The sequence below is a fragment of the Pseudorca crassidens genome, chromosome 17 (genome assembly GCF_039906515.1).
Source record: "Pseudorca crassidens isolate mPseCra1 chromosome 17, mPseCra1.hap1, whole genome shotgun sequence".
In the NCBI taxonomy this organism is placed as follows: Eukaryota; Metazoa; Chordata; class Mammalia; order Artiodactyla; family Delphinidae; genus Pseudorca; species Pseudorca crassidens.
Genome location: NC_090312.1, coordinates 73,421,019 through 73,438,178, shown reverse-complemented (window position 1 = coordinate 73,438,178; position 17,160 = coordinate 73,421,019). Strand labels below are relative to the sequence as shown.

The window sequence follows — 17,160 nt, the reverse complement described above, 5'->3', positions numbered from 1 at the left end:
GGTCTTTCATTCATTCATTCAACAAACATTTATTGAGAACCTACTGTGTGCAAATACGTAGATACATAAGTAGATAAATCAAAGATCCCTGGCTTACAGAGCTTATACTTTAGTGGGGTGAGGTGAGGTAAGGGCAAGGAGAACCAATGAACAATAAGCTAATAAATAAGTAAATTGTGTTTAGTACATTACTGAGTGGCAAGTACTCAACTCACGTGGCTTGTAGCTATCGTATTGGATAGCGCAGGTCTAATGTCTTCACTCCTTGGATGTCATTTAACTTAACCTGGAAAAAAGTCAGAAACAAATCAAGCTGCCGTATTAGCATTCATTTTTCTCAGATGCAAAGCAGCCCCCTGCATCCACGTTTATCCTACCGCAATGCAGGTGGTGGGAGCAGGCTGGGGGTGTTGGTTTGTTTGCTTTTTCTGTTAAACAAAAAGCAAACAACAGCACGACCACATTAGCAAATTCAGGTGCACAGTCCCCGGGGCTCACACCCCCCGGGCTCAGAGCCATCAGATGATCCCCTTTCTCAGTTTTAAAAAATGCAACAAAACAAACTGTCTGGCCGACTCTGAAGGCCAATTACAGAGGAGTGGTTCCAAAAACATTTGAGAGATGATGTCACCGGAATGAATGGACTGCTTGCCAAGGTCTTGAAGAGAACAACCCTTAGATTATACAGCTTTCACAGTACTGTCTAATCAGAGACAGGAGCAGGCTGTTTCGATACAGCTTTGGGGGGCAGCGATTTTGCCAGAACTGCCTCAGAACCACCCTGTCAAACACCTCTCTCGGGTATCACCAAACCCCATTTGCACCCCTGACCTTGCTCCATTCCTGCCTCCACCATTTATGGGGGATTTTTGCCTACTCTATTGTTTTCTGTTCTGTGTTAGTCTTATATTTTATTTCCTTTTAATGAAAATTATATATAACATGCAATATTTGTATTTAAAAAGATAGGAGATCATATTTACATGTGCGTGTGCTCGAGGAGAATATCTCTGGAAGGATATTTTTTAAACTGCCAAATATCACTGCCTCCGGGGCAGGATGCTGAGGACTGAGGATCAGAAATGGGGACAACTCCCTCCCCACAAACTCTGTATTTTTTTTAAAATAATTTTTATTGGAGCATAGTTGCTTTACAATGTTGTGTTAGTTTCTGCTGTACAGCAAAGTGAATCAGTTATACGTATACATATATCCCCTCTTTTCTAGATTTCCTTCCCATTTAGATCACCACAGAGCACTGAGTAGAGTTCCCTGTGCTATATAGTAGGTTCTTATTAGTCATCTATTTTATACATTATACATTTTTTACCATATGCATCTTTTACTTATTTTCTAAAGTCTTTTTTTAAAATTTATTTTTGAGCAGTTTCAGGTTTACAGAACAAATGGGCAGGAAGTACAGGATGTACTCCCTCAGCTACCACACCCCATCACTAACATCGTGCACTGGTGTGGGGTTCCCATCTTACAACTGATGAGCCAATACTGATAAGTGATTACGAAAGTCCACAGTGCACATTAGGGTTCCCTTGATGTTGAACATTCTGTGGGTTTTGACAAATGTATATCGTGTGTGTTTGCCCTTATCGTATCACACAGAACAGTTTCACTGCCCTCAACATCCCCTCTGCCCACCCATTCCTCCCTCCTTCCCTCTAAGCCCCAGCAAAGACTGATCATTCTACCGTTGCCATAGTTGTGCGTTTGATTTTTCTTTTGCCGTGTGTATCTTTTACTCATTTTTCAAAAACCACTTTTAAGGCAGCAAAAATATTTTGGAAAAGTCTATTCAAACTGAGTCTCACAGGAGGGTCCCCTCCAAACTGTCATCATAAGGGAATTTAACAATATTGAACAAACCTCTATAAAATGTGTATTAAGGAAATTATTAAAAACAAAAATGAACATTTTCCGGACAGCCTAAGGAAAAAGGACTACATTGTGTCCCAAATAACTTCCTTTCCCTCCATCCCCTCTAGTGTCTAAAGAATAATTAAGTTGACATAATCAAGAAACTTACACAAAGCAGAGGTATTTGCGAATCTATTATTAATCGAAAGTAATAATTATGGGTGTTGCAACTCAAAGAGCAAAATTAGAGGACACGAGACAGAGAACTCCCAGATTCTCAGACAAGAAACGACACTCAGGATGACAATGCCCTTCCTGAGGGCACATAACTGCTGTGTCATTACTAGTGATTTTCCACCAGCTACCGCCCACCCTGACGACCTGACACACCCCTGGTGCCCAGCTTAGTCCCATCTTTACATCAGAGGAGCTCCGGAGGATTAGCACGGAGGTGATGTTCTGGGACTGAATGGGCGGGGATGGGTGAAGCTCTTTGTCTTACTTCATTTGGTAATAAAACTAAAACATAAGAGATTTTTTAAGGCTTTTTTTTAGGCTTCATTTTTAAGGCTGTATCAAATGTACTTGCATAAAAACAACGGTGTCAAAATGCCATGTGCCCTCCCCGACTTAATGGGATGCTAGTACACCTGTTGCTCCAAGGACAGGAAGTGGAAGCAGACACAGGTGGAAGGACTGTTCGGCCCCCAAAGTGCACGTCGTAACTTACACAAACCGATTTCCCTGGATTAAATGCGCTCCACCCAAACGAGTTGATTCATTCATTTTGCATTCCCTGTAGAGACTCTCAGAATGTCTGAGTTTTCTAAATCAATGCCAAATACCAATATCAGAATGAATCTTCTTGCTGGTTTCTAATCACAGGCTGTGATTTAAAACCCCAGTGCTGCAATTCTACCGTCTCCACGGTCTTCCTTCCAAAACACATGTCAGTTCACCACCTTCAGGCTTAAAAGGTTTGTATACAGAAACCAACAAGGGGTGTGACAAATGCCAAACATGGGTCTGAGGTCTCCTGAAGGAAAAACCGTGACCACAGCAGGGAGACTGATTCTCCACAGCACCTTTTGTTAGTTTGACTGAATTAAGAAAAGCAGCTGAGTCATCCTCAACTCTTAATCCTTATAAGAATCACCTGATGAGTTTGTTGCTCACTAAGTTACATCTCCTTTCTTGATACTCACCCAAACTCTAGGACTCCTCAGCTAGAGATCATCCTAGGTTAGGATGGGGCATTAAAGGGGATTCTGACACTAGTGGTCCAGTTGGCTCTCAATCCTCAGTGAGTGAATGAGTTTCATTCATTTTTATTTTACCTTCACTTCACTGTGGCCCACATTCTTCTGGAGAAGAAACAGAAACCCAAAGGACACCCTTATTTAAATATTCAGTTATATCATTGACTATTTGCTTGTAATTTATATCCAAACTCTTTCTAGAATTGCTTAAGCACTTCAGTGCCTGAGGAGGATTTTGATGAGAAAGAAGCGTTGGGGAAAACTAGGTGCTGGGACCTCAGGTTCGGCAAATATTTGTGAGCGGCTACTGTAGGCTCAGCACCTGTTTTCATAAATGCATGCTCTCAGGTAGTCCCCCCAGCAACCTCATTTTCTAAATGAGGAAGTGAAGGCTCAGAGAGGTTCGATCATTTGTCCAAGGTCACACAGATACTGGGTGTGTTTGTGTTGTATCAATCCTAGAGCCGTCAATTACCCACAAGTGCAATCTATCTAAAGAAGGAAACATGCAAGCGTGAAATCACCTGTCTTTAAATTAACGGCAAAAGAAAAAAACCTCTTGAAAATATTTTGAAATGATGGCTCCATGAGCATGACCAACAATAACCCCTCTGGAAAGGGGAAATAATCTGGCTACTTGTGCTTCGAAAAATGCTGCCCCACCCTCAAAGTCATACCTACCAAGTCCGCGAGCTCCCTACGTACCGTGCCCTCCTCTTGAGTCATATAAAGGAAACAGGGACAGGAAAGAGGGGGAATTCCATTCGACACTGAGGTCTTGTTTCAGGAATGAGTGACTCAGATGCCTCTGACAGACTTCCTACCCAACCAACAGCTTTATTAAGGAGGCACCGGCTTTCAGCACATACTTTATGGGACTTAGGCTTCCAGAGCCCCAATTTTTAGCATATGGGTCCCACATCTGCAGACAAAACCTTCAGAAAGCTCTGGGGCAAGTGACTTAGCTTCCCTGAACCACAGCATTCCCGTGAACACAATAAGGTTAATAACACCTACCACGCAGAGAAGTTGTGAAGAAGAAATAAGACAGGAGGTAATGAGGCTGGCACAAAGCAGGTCCTGGATTGATGGGAATTCCTTCTGGACAGCCAGGAGAAAGGAAGAGGGATTATTGTGAATAGCGGTGGTTAAAGTGCTTTCCCGTGGACTCCATTTCTTCAACGAGCATGAGTTGGGTGCCCACAGTGGGGCTGGAGACAAAAGGGGAAGGTAGGTGGGCCAGAGTAGGGCTCCATCGATAACGCAATGGGATGAATGAAGAAACAGAGGAGCAGCAAAGAGGCAGGGCCCCCGGAAGACTGACTTGTTCTTTCTGGAGTTTCAGGAGGACCCCAGGGGAAGGTGGGATTGGACGATTGGACAGGGCGGGGAAAGGGAGGTTGCCAGGTGGAGAGAAGGCATTTTAGGCAAAGCAAACAGGAAAAGCAAACACACGGAGACTAAGCATGTGCTCAGGGATTGGAAAACAGTCTTTTTGGAGGGAGTGGAGAGTATGGTGGCAAAGGCTGAAAGATAAAGCGGAGAAAGGCCACAGGGCGGGCACCTAAGGGCCCAGGAGGCCCTGCTCAGCAGGGGTCTTGACTCTGGTTGGCAGTGGGCAGGCATGTGAAGCCCAGGAAGACAAGGGCTCTGAAGAGATCTCTGTTACAGTAAAGCTCTCACTAGCAGCTCTGCACATGACATGATGAAGAGTGCCAAAATGTTGAAAAGTGACCAAAAATAAACAAGGAGGCAGAAATAAGCAGAAAAGGCTAAGAGCCTGGATACTCCATGGGTTCTATAATTAGCATTTGAATAATTACACAGGATTGTAGTGAGAAGTTGCCAGAGGTTCATAACACTAAACCCCAGTGTATGGTGACTGCCATATGTTATGTGGTGTGTCCTTCCTAGTGGCACATTCCAAAGTATAACTGGGAGCCTATGGTATTCAAAAGGGCATATGGTCCAGTCAGTTCAAAACGGTCCCTCTCCCTAAGCAATGAGGTCAGCTCCTGACAGAGGTCAGTTTCCATCGCACACCTTGATTTGTTTTCTTGGACTCAGCTTACTCTGAGGGGCACAACTGTGCCCTGGAATACAGATTTATAGTTTTGCTTTGCCCATTCATTCACTCACTTATTCATATAACAAACATTTGTGAAGACTTACTGTGTGCTGCTAGTATGAGGGTTATAAAAGAAAATGTGAAGATAACAGGAAGAGATGGCTTCTACCTTCAAAGCAATTGCTCCTAACGTATACATAGCTATAACAAAATGAAGTCTGCTAAATGGGCCTTAAGAAGAGCGCCAAAAAATTTACCACAGCCAAGACATTGAAGCAACCTAAATGTCCATTGAGAGAGGAATGGACAAAGAAGATGTGGTATATATATACAATGGAATATTACTCAGCCATGAAAAAGAATGAAATAATGCCATTTGCAGCAACATGGATGGACCTAGAGATTATCATACTAAATGAAGTAAATCAGACAGAGAAAGCCAAATATCATATGGTAGCATTTACATGTGGAATCTAAAAAATAATGATACAAATGAACTTATTTACAAAACAGAAACAGACTCACAGACATCAAAAACAAACTTATGGTTATCAAAGGGAAAACGTGGGAGGGGGAGGGATAAATTAGGAGTTCGGGATTAACAAACACACACTACTATATATAAAATAGGTCATCAACAAGGACCTACTGTACATCACAGGGAACTCTACTCAATCTTCTCTAATAACCTATATGGGAAAAGAATCTGAAAAAGAATGGATATATGTATAACTGAATCACTTTGCTGTACACCTGAAAGTAACACAACATTGTAAGTCAACTATAATATAAAATAAAATTTAAAAAAAAGAACAGCACCATTATGGGGGCTTAAAGTGAGAAAGGTGATTTGAGAAACTTAGTTACTGCACATAATTTGAAAATCATGTATTTCTCAAGGTGTGCTCCACAGAACCAGAGCACAGGCATCACCTGGGAGCTTGTTAGAAATGTGAAATGATAGACTCTACCCAGACCTACCAAGTCCGATTCTGCATTTTAGTGAGATCCTCCAGAGGTGTGTATGCTCATCCAAGTGTGGAAGGCACTGGCTTAGAACCTCCAAGGTCCTAAAGTTTGTTTTAAATATGATGGTTGTCTTTTTTAAGTAAATGATAAGCAGAAAGTGATCAAAACTAAACTCCTCATATCGTGAGATTAACCTAACCACAACATAATCTTCAAAATTAGTACTTCTTTTCCTTAAGTGCCTCTTGTATTTCCAATTCTTCCTTTATTCAATATGAGAAGGAGGCAGGTGTGTGGGGCTCAAAGAAGAAAAGAGAAGGGGGAAAAAATAGGTCCCCTCTGGGAGGCAGACAGGGCTGGCAAGCTACCAGCAAATTCTGTTCTGGAAAATAAAGCCTCTGTGCTTTGAGGTGGTCTGAGGCCATTTGCTCTTAGATCTTTGTTTCACCTGGCCTGGCAGCTGTCCTGCACTGCTACATCAGCACCAATGCATGGGCTTTTTTGCCACTTTTATTTCATATGTGGATCTAGAAACATTTGTTGAGCACCTACTAAGGGCACAGCATGGGCTAAATGCTCTAAGGTCCACATAGGCATAGTCAAAGGTGTGTAGAAATAATTACAAGAATAGACAGAAAGCAAGTTGTACCAAAAGAGAGATACAAACCAAAGGCTATGAATGCTCAGATAAGGGAGGGAAAATTCCTGGCTCAGGAAATCCAGGAAGGCTTCATGAAGGAGGCACCAAAACCAGCTGGGCCTTGAATGATGATGAGGATTTCAAGAGGTAATTCTGGGATTAGAGTTTTTGAGAAAGAGTATCTAGTCCAGAAAAAGTAAGGAGGTGGGAAGATGAAGGATTTCTCTGAGGAGGAGTGTGAGAGAGAAAGATGGAAAGAAGATTTGGGGGTAGTTATAGATGGCCCCAAATGCCCAAATGTGGGCAGCAGGAAGCCACCAAGGATTTTTGAGTAGGGCAATGACATCACCGTATCTGTGCTTTGGAGTTATACACCAGGCACTCTTTTCTGGGGAAGGAGGGAGGAAGAATTTGTGAGACTCTCCTATTGCTTCCTAGATTCCCAGTTGAAGACACAGTTATTATCCTCTTCTTTCGTGTCCTTCTATCTCCCCACACCAGTACCACCCTCGCCTTCCTGCCAACCATGTAGTTAACAGATGCTCAGCATCTCAAAGTTAACTGGGGCTGGATGAGACTCCAGCCCCCACTGAGGCCTGCCCTGAGGCTTGGGAAGCGGTACCAGCCCTGCGTCCAGCAAGACAGCCATGGAGCACGGGTGTGCTCTGACAGCAAGTATGAAAGCAAGAGATTTATCAAAGTCAAGGGCTGTGATGATTGTCATTGGGCATGTTTATCATCAGAAAGGAGGGCTATCAAATAAGAAGCCCCTTTTGACAGTAATCTCCTTTCACCTATACTTGTTTCTGGGTACGTGCTGTTCTAAGAAGAAACGTTCAGTCCTTTTTCTCGTGAACCTGGTTCCCCTGAGCCGGCTGTTTCTTCTTTCTCTTAATAGCATCACAAAACTTGGGGACTGGATGGAACTGGCGAGTCCATCTTGCCAATTCCCTTCTTTAATGGGGAGGCTGAATGACTTGTCCAGTTGCAGTTGGCCAAGCCAGAGGAGAGCCTTTTAAAAGTATATAAATTATAAAAGCTAGAGGGGGCCCTCACATCCTCCCACCCTTAGAAGTGAGGGCTTCTCTGTCAACCATGTCCACAAGGCTGTTTTGTGTCCAGGAAGGGCCAGCTCCAGCCTTACTCTGGGCCGCAGGCCAGTGGGAGGGTCCTCCCACCAGGTGCCAGGGCGGCAGTACCTCTGACAGCAGAAGAAGGCATCCCACCAGCGGGACCCAGCCTGGACATCCCAACCCCTGGACTGACTCCCATCCAATGTTCTGAGACCCTGCTTTCACTCTGAAGAACAGAAATGTAATGGAATTTTAAACTGTCTAGACGAAAATTTTAAGCTAAGAAAACGGAACTTATTCTGCCTGGCCTAGACCAAAGTACAAAGAGGTTGGTGTGAAATCACTTCCTTGGTGAGAACTAAGTGAGACATCCTTGGTTGCTTCCCAGAGGGGGTGAGAAGGAGTTATTCTCCCTAGGCACTCTTGTGGAGAATCACTGTACATGCGGGGGACAGTCACTCCTGATGAAGTGCTCAGAGAGGGAAAGAAAGACACCTTCTCCAACATGTGGCCACAAGTCTCACTACATCAAAACATTCCCTTGGGCCCTAACCATCTTCTGCTTTGATTTAAACTTATAAAGGAGAAAAGCAATGGCCAGTTAAATAAGGCATGAAATACAGGAAGGTCTTGGCAGATTTTCCTTTTGTCCTGGGCTTTCTCTAATCACCTGTGCTAACACGTAAGGTGCAGGAGCCAAAGCCCCATTTCTGAAACAGCATGGGTCAACCTGAGGGCAGAGCTTTGCTTTGGTCTTGATTTATAGAAACAAGGCAAGACTCACAGCCTCAAAACAACCTAATGTCAGAAAACACTGACGCCAGAAAAAAAATATAAAACAAAACAAAACAAACAAAAAAAGAGAGAAGAAAACACTGAAGCCAGAAAGACTGAGTTTCCTAAAGAGTAACAAAAAGGCAGATCACAGAATTCTGTCACCCAACCAGCCAGGCTCATGAGAGAGGATAGGGCTGGACAGTAAGAAAGGTAAGCTGTCCTCAGTGTCCACTGGAGGCTGGTGCCAGAACCCTCCACGAATACCAGAATCAGCGGATGCTCAAGACCCTTATATAAAATGGCATAAATTTATATATATTCTCTACACACATCCTCTTGTATACTTTAAATCATCTCTGCATTACTTACAATACCTAATACAATGTAAATGCTATGTAAACAGTTGTAAATACACTGTAAATGCTGTGTAAATACACTGTAAATGCTGTGTAAATAGTTGGAAATACAATGTAAACACCATATGAATAGTTGCTGGAGTAAGACAAATTCAAGTTTTGCTTTCTGGAACTTTCTGGAATTTTTTTTTCTTAATATTTTCAATCCATAGTTGGTTGAATCTACAGATGCGGAACCTGCAGATACAGAGGGCCAACTGTAGTCTTCCTGATATTTATGTTAGTGTCCAATTTAATATAATGCATTCCATATATATAATTTTAATTTTTCTAGAAGCCATACATAAAAAAGCAAAAATAAACAGAAAATTAATTTTCATATTTTTATTTAGCCCAATGTATCCAAAATATTATCATCATGTAGTCAACTTAAAAATTATTAGTGAAATCTTTCACATTCTCTTTTGTACTAAGTCTTTGAAATCTGGCATGCATTTTATACTTAGAGCACACACCATATGATCCAGCAATCCCACTCCAGAAAAGATGAAAACTCTAATTCAAAAAGCTACATGTACCCCAATGTTTAGAGCAGCACTACTTATAATAGCCAAGACATGGAAGCAACCTAAACGTCCATCAACAGATGAATGAGGAACATGTGGTACATATATACAGTGGAATATTACTCAGTCATTAAAAAGAATGAAATAATGCCATTTGCAGCAACATGGATGCAACTAGAGATTATCATACTACGTGAGATAAATATCATATATCACTTACATGTGGAATCTAAAAAAATGATACAAATGAACTTATTTATGAAAGAGAAATAGACTCACAGACATAGAAAACAAATTTATGGTTACCAAAGGGGAAAAGGGGGGCAGGGATAAATTAGAAGTTTGGGATTAACAGATATAAACTGCTATATATATTAAAATATATAGATATAGATAAAATAGATAAACAACAAGGACTTACTATTAGCACAGGGAACTATATTCAGTATCTTATAATAACCTATAATGGAAAAGAATATGTACATATAACAAATACATATAACTGAATAATATAAGAATATATAATATATATAACTGAATCGCTTTGCTGTACACCTGAAACTAACACAACATTGTAAATCAATCAAACCAGCCACATTTCAAGTAATGAACAGACACATGCAGTTAATGGCTATTGTACTGAACCTCTCAGAGTCAGGGAATTAAAAATAAAGCGAAAAAATAATCTAAGGACACCAGTATTCATCTTGCCTGCCTACTGCAGTAGGGGAAGAGGCCATCATAAGTATTGATGGAAATATCACTGTCATCTGCATGGTCTTCAGAGAGCTTGTTCCACCTTCACCCTGACCCTGTGAACTGGGGATTATTCGCTCCTGATTAACAATAAGGAAACAGGATCAGTAGTCTGAGGGTTGGTCCAAGGTCACACCATGAACAAGTGGATGTGGGATTCAAACCCAGGACTCCTGACTCCTCGTGCTGGCCATACAGTGCTCTGGAAGAGCCTGCTTCCAGGCGACAATTCCTGAAACTCCAAGGGACTCTCGTGGCTTTGTTCTGTCCTGTCCCACACAGAATTCACTCTCTTTTTAGATGACCCGTGACACACCACCCCAATGCAGATGGACACCTATGCATATCACCCAGGGTTACTTCTTAGAAATGCAGGGTTAGGTGGGAAGCTGGGACCCAAGCAGGCTCTCCCTGGGCACACGTGTGGGCAGGTGCTTTGGGAGTCCCCTGGTGCACCCTCTCTCTTTGCCCCACCCCCCAGTAGGAACTGCTGGGCCCTCACCTGCTCTGCCTGCCCTCTCTCACACTCACCCCAGGCCTCTCCCAGCTCCTCGAGTCCCCGTAGTACATTTGCGCTGGGAGCACAGCTCTCCGCTTAAGTGCTGGGATGTGCTAACGTGCTAGACTTGGGGACACCACTGCCAGCACAACAGGGGCCTCCGGAGGGAACACCTAGACCTGAAGAGGGCAAAGCAGTGGAGCAGATATTCAGAAGAGAGAGAGGGGTTTTCACACAGCCTCCCTCATGTCTACTGGACCAGGACAGTGATGCTCTAGAACTCAACGCTCCATTCAGATCTAGACAACAGGGCCTTCAGCACTTCATCTAAACGATGCCCAAGCTGCAGTCCTGGATAAGTCACGTTTACTATAGTTAGAAAGGGTCACCCCAGATGGTGGAGACCCTGGGGCATATGGCAACAGATAGAGGAAGGCTCTGCTTTCCTCTGCATCTCCCACCACCCTCCCCTCATCTCATCCACACACACACACACACACACACACACACACACACACACTCTGCAAATCAACACTTGGTCAAGGAGCTGCCACATCTCCTACCTGCCAGGTCTTGCTCTGCCCATGAACACTGGGCTAAGATGTAAATTGGGGGATTCTCTCTGGGGGTTCCCTCCTCACCACCATCCTTTCTCTCTGCACGTGCAGGCCCCCTGGACCCTGTACAAATCCACCCCTCGTTGACATCCTTTGCATTCTGTCCTCCTAACAAGGGCCAGCCGTGCTCACCGGAGTGCAAACACCACTCCGCGCTCCGCTCCCTGAAATGCCAGATGGACAGCCCCCCACCCCTCATTTGTGGGTCCACATCTGACAGAGCAAAAGGCTTTTATCTCAGAAGGAAAGAGACCGGTTCTGAGCGGCAACCCCGCCCCCAAGCACACATGGAGTCAAAAAGACATTTGTCCAAAGGGCCTGTCACAGGGAAAACTTTTGTTTTGTTTTAAGCATTTTCTCTTCCCGCCAAAATATCTTGTACCCGATGCAGCAGCAGCAGCAGCAGGTCCGTGGAAAGCCTGCCATCTGACCTGCTCGCACGTCCCTCTTCGCGTCCCATCTGGTGTCTGGCGCACACAAAGGCCCCCGGCCGCCCCGCCCCACCCTTTCTGCAGCCTGGGGTGCTTTGGGGCGGCCGCACCCCGCCAGCGGCCACCGGTCGTCCCGTCCCTCAGGCCCTCCCCATGCGAGGGGCTGGTCCCCGCGCGCCCCGCGGCCCGAGGACCGACAGGCGATGTCAGCGGGTGTCCGAACCCTGGGACCCATCAGGCGCTGGCACGAAGGATTAACACACGCGCGCGCCTCTGACTCAGCAGTTTCAGCTCCCGGGAACGAACGCGGCCTGGACTGCAATTTACGAGGGCGCAAAGACCCAGCTGCCACGGAGCCGCAGCACTACCTTTCTGCACAACAGCAAAAATCTGGAAACAACTCTGACAGTTAAGAATGGGTTGGGTTTCATCGATCGTGGAAATAGCGATTACAGATGATGCTGGAGACCTGTGTGTCTGTTGGCATCAAAGGACATGCACAAAAACACGCTTAAATATCAATAGCAAGTTTCAAAGTAATATGTATAATGTGATTCTGTTTTGTTATATATAAAAAATATATATATATATATATACACACACACATATATATATGTATGTAGAAAAAGTATCTATGCCAAGAGGTTAAATGATTATTTCTGGCTATTGAGTTTATGATTGAGTTTATCTTCCTATATTTGATCATATTTTCTGATTTTTACACATGTCCTTAATTGTGTAATAAAAAAAGAAATTTAAAAAATGAATGCTGGAGACAGCTTTCTCATTTACTTATAGATATTATTTAAAGCCATGGACCAGATGAGGGGAAATATAGAAAAGAGAAGGAGGTCCAGGACAGAGGCCTGGGGACTCCAGGGTTTAGAAACTGGACAGAGGAGGAGAAGACAGGAAAGGAATCCAAGAAGGGGCAGCCAGTAAGAAGAGAGAAAAACCAGAAGTTTCCCAGAGGCCAAGAGAAAGAAGTGGCTCAGTCACTATCACTTGTCCCTGAGAGGTCAGAGAATGAGATTAGGACAGCAAATTGGGCATGGGTTGGCAAGATGGAATTTTATCAGATAAGAGGGAAGGCAAGGAAGTGGAGTTCTGCAGAGAAATGCAATATGTGGAGGGCAGTGTCCACCAAGGGAGGGTTGTTTTCTCAGAGTGGGAAACATTTCAACATTGCTGTAGGATGATGAGAACCCTTAGGTAAAGAGGGAGTCAGTGATCCAGTAGCTAGGGATGCTGGGCAGAGAAGGAGGATTTGCAAGGGCAACCAGCTAGGGCGGGTGAGAGGCCAGCGGTCCAGCTCCTGGGACAGCTCACCCTCCACAAGGAGAAAGAAAGCAGAGCTTAGGTGCAGACAGTTTGGGAGGTGTGGCCAGGGTGAGATGAGGTATTTCTAGGATGTGTGGCAGCTGCCTGAGCTTGGACATCGATGTACATTTTACAAAAGATCAGCTGGTACTGTTGTGTGTTTGCCTCTAGCTGCTCTGCAAAGTGCTTCAGCCCATTACTGGAAGGAGCTTCTCCCACCCCTGCCTAAAGCCTATTCTGACTTAAGACTTAAGGGCTGCACCCTCCAGGAAGGTGAGGGAGGTGCTGTCACTAAGCCTGTTTCTAAAATTAAACTAGGAGGTCCTTTATCTCCTGAATTCTTAGTACAGAACTTAAAAAACAAAATAGTAGGAGCTCAATAAATAGGTGTTGAAGGAAGGAAGGGAGGAAGGGAAGAAAGAGGTGGGGGAGCGAAGGAGGAGGAAGCGTCTGTGTTTTAGAATTGAGGAAATCAAAGCTCAGAAAGGTAAACATAGGTCTTCTGATTCCAAACCCTGCATATAAAATCAACCAAGAGTTGCATAGAAATATGTATTGTATTAACAGACACAATTAGAGCTACAGGGACCTTGCATATGATTATTGTCCCCATGTAATTATTAATAGCACCACATTTCAAGCTCCACACTGTCCCTGGGTTAGGTGATCAATTATTTGGTCTCCCAGTTATACTATATAGAGCTACTATAGCAAGTCAACAAAGGCCCCCTGAGTCACTGTCCCTTGAAAACACTCCCGTTGGCACCTTGCCAACCGAATGGAGTCATCAGTGGGCACTGAGTTCCGACTGGGGGTGGGTACTTGAGTCAAAGCATTCAGAACCACCTGCAAACTGAAAATTCAACCTTTATCATACTCTCATGTGGTTCAGTATCAGATTCTCCCTTTTAACCATCCCTGCATAGCCCTCAGTATTAAATATGAGTGTGAACTGGGCTACATTATTTTTATTTTATTATTATCATCACTTTTTTTTTGGCCAAGCCTCGGGGCATGTGGGATCTTAGATCCCCGACCAGGGATGGAAACCGCACCCCCTGCAGAAGAAGCGTAGAGTCTTAACCAGTGGACGGCCAGGGAAGTCCTGCTGTATTGTTTTTGTTACTGTTTTACTGATTATACATTCCAAACAAAACTAGATGAATTTTTAACACCTTTTTTGAGGTATAATTAATATACCATAAAATTCGCTCACTTTAAGTGTTCAGTTCAACGATTTTTAGTAAATTCACAGAACTGTGTAACCAACACTACAATAATTGGATTAATTTTATTTACATAATGGAAATCATTCATATCTTGAGTTTCCTATTAACATGAATTACTTTATGCACACAACTCCATCCCCAAATATATACTCCATATACCCCTCTCTCTCTCTCTCCCCTTGAATTTTGCACTAATTTATATCTGTCTCAGGAAATGACTTCATCTCAGTGCTTAATAAATGGGAATTATAAAATAATGATCATATTCTCAAGCATAATAGTCTGTATTTTTTCCAGGACACACCCCATCTTATGTTTTCATGCAAAGGGCGGAAAATATCATAACTGAGAAGACAGCTCTCCCCTTACAATGTAGGAGACAGGCAATGGCTGACAACTGATGATTTAATTACGTGCCTCAGAGAAGTTCTGCCTCCCAGGTCCCTCTCATCCCTCTCCTCAAGCGCTGTACCTCCTCAGCCACCCACTCACCCTTTATGGTTATTAGTAACCAGACACACTGCCTTGTCACTCAGAGCCATTTTCTCTGCATTATAAGAGAGGAAAATGCATGCAGCTGTGGGGAAGGCAATGAGCCTTATTTCCCGTGAGCCTCTTTGATATTTGTCACAGTCAACATTCTATATGAGGATTAAGGTTGAAATTTGCCAATTAACTTCTCTTTCATCACAGGACCTAAAAAGACATCATCGTGGCTGCACTGATTTCTACCACCACCATGTTCTTCTACATTAATATTATGAAATCAGCTACTCTGCTGAGTGCAGTGTCTGATATCCATGTGCCAAGAAAACTTAATGGCAACAAGGGCTAAATCCTAACCTCTCACCAAGCTTGATGTCCTAGTTCACTGGCCACCAAACACATTCAAGAATATCAACAATACAAGGAAGGACTTCCCTGGTGGTGCAGTGGTGAAGAATCCGCCTGCCAATGCAGGGGACACAGGTTCAAGCCCTGGTCCAGGAAGATCCCACATGCTGTGGAACAACTAAGCCCGTGTGCCACAACTACTGAGCCTGTGCTCTAGAGCCCGTGAGCCACAACTACTGAGCCCACATGCAACCACTACTGAAGCCCGCGCGCCTAGAGCCCGTGCTCTGCAGCAAGGGAAGCTACCGCAGTGAGAAGCCCGCGCACGGCAACGAAGACCCAAAACAGCCAAAAATAAATGTTAATTATTTTTTTAAAAATACAAGGAATTGCCTAGAAGAGGGTAAAAGTCGTTCTAGAACCCTCCAGCAAAAAGCTATGGAGATGATATTTCTTACCCAAGAGCCCCAGGAGTGGTTCTCAAACTTTCAAATTTCATGGACCTGTAAGATTTCAAAAATATTGAGGATTTGGGGGAGTGACATAGATTTGAAGTCTGGCATATTTTGTCAAATAAAGACATCCTCATTGTTTTAAAAAGAAGGATTACTATTTAAACACCCCCAAAATGAGAAGAACATGTTCTCAGAATAAATGACTATTTGATAAGTGAATAAATTTTGTTTTATAAATGAGAATATATATATGTATAAATGAATCACTTTGCTGTACAGCAGAAATTAACACAACACTGTAAATCAACTGTACTTCAATTAAAAAAATCTTTTTTGTTTTACTTAAAAACTTATGCCCACCCACTTTCCTCAAATAAGAGCATCTCCTCACCCCAAATAGACCAATATTGTCTTTCATGTAGACAATGGAATTAGAAAAACATTTGTTTCTAATTCTCTACCTAGATCAAAAATTGATAAAAACGATCCCAAACTGAATGCTAGAATTCAGGCAATAAAATATGGTGCTGCAATTCTAGTGAATGCCAGAGATCCTATGTTCTTATCCTATCCATCCCCACCTCCTTAATTTACATGATGGCCTAGGGAAATAATTCCCTTTGCCACTCTTTCTCCATCAGCAAACCTGGGAAAACGTTCATCTTTATCACCACATCGTGAAAAGTTACAGCAAAAGAAACTGATTAAAAGACTCAAAACCACACAAATAAGTTCCCACTAGACCTACAGAGCTCAGCCATTGCAGGAAGTATAGATTTTATCATCACATCTATCCCCCAGATTCATTTATGACACCCTGGTGACATCATACACTTTCTCCTTTAGAAAGTGAACAGTAAACCAAATATGAAAGTATAAATCACATTTACTCCTTTACATTGGTTACCTGATGTTTATCAGCCACCTGCTGGTGCACTGCCCTTCCCGTGTCCTGTGAGGGAACAGACGTGGATTCGATGCCGTCTCTGAGAAGGAAGATGAGCTGTGGACACAGAGCACAGGGCTTCTGAGCCAAAGGGTGGAGGCCCCACTGGGGGCACAAGTTTTACATTATTACGATTATAGCTCTCATATCCAGCTTTTTTTTCACCTGATGTTCTCTTTATACTTTTCTGTGTTTGTATCTACATAGTCTGAAAATAGAACAGGCCTTGGAATCAGAAGACCCAAGTTCAAATGCAGCTCTACCACTTACCACCTACCTGCAAAGGCAGATGTAGGTCTTATGGGGCCCAAGGCTTGGGGGCCACTCTTTAGGAATACAAAACTGAGAGCAGAATTGAATATTTCTTTGGAATGAAAAAGGAAATCACAACACATTTCTCGAGATTTCAGTCTTTTCTTCTGAGATCTCTTTAGACAATTTACCAGAAATGCTAATACAGAAATGCTCTCTGATTACAATCTGTTCCCCCCGC

General features: G+C 43.3%; 1 long non-coding RNA gene across 1 annotated transcript in view; it reads right to left on the bottom strand.

Annotated features, from left to right (window-relative positions):
• LOC137210378 (uncharacterized) overlaps positions 1–12,063 on the bottom strand; it is a 28,447-nt gene extending 16,384 nt beyond the window's left edge. Inside the window, exons 1-3 of the long non-coding RNA XR_010936490.1 lie at positions 11,835–12,063; positions 10,002–10,040; positions 216–286 (exon numbers count right to left, since the gene is read on the bottom strand). This is a non-coding gene — a long non-coding RNA (uncharacterized lncRNA). The remainder of the gene's footprint in view (positions 1–215; positions 287–10,001; positions 10,041–11,834) is intronic.
• Positions 12,064–17,160: the final 5,097 nt, after the last annotated feature.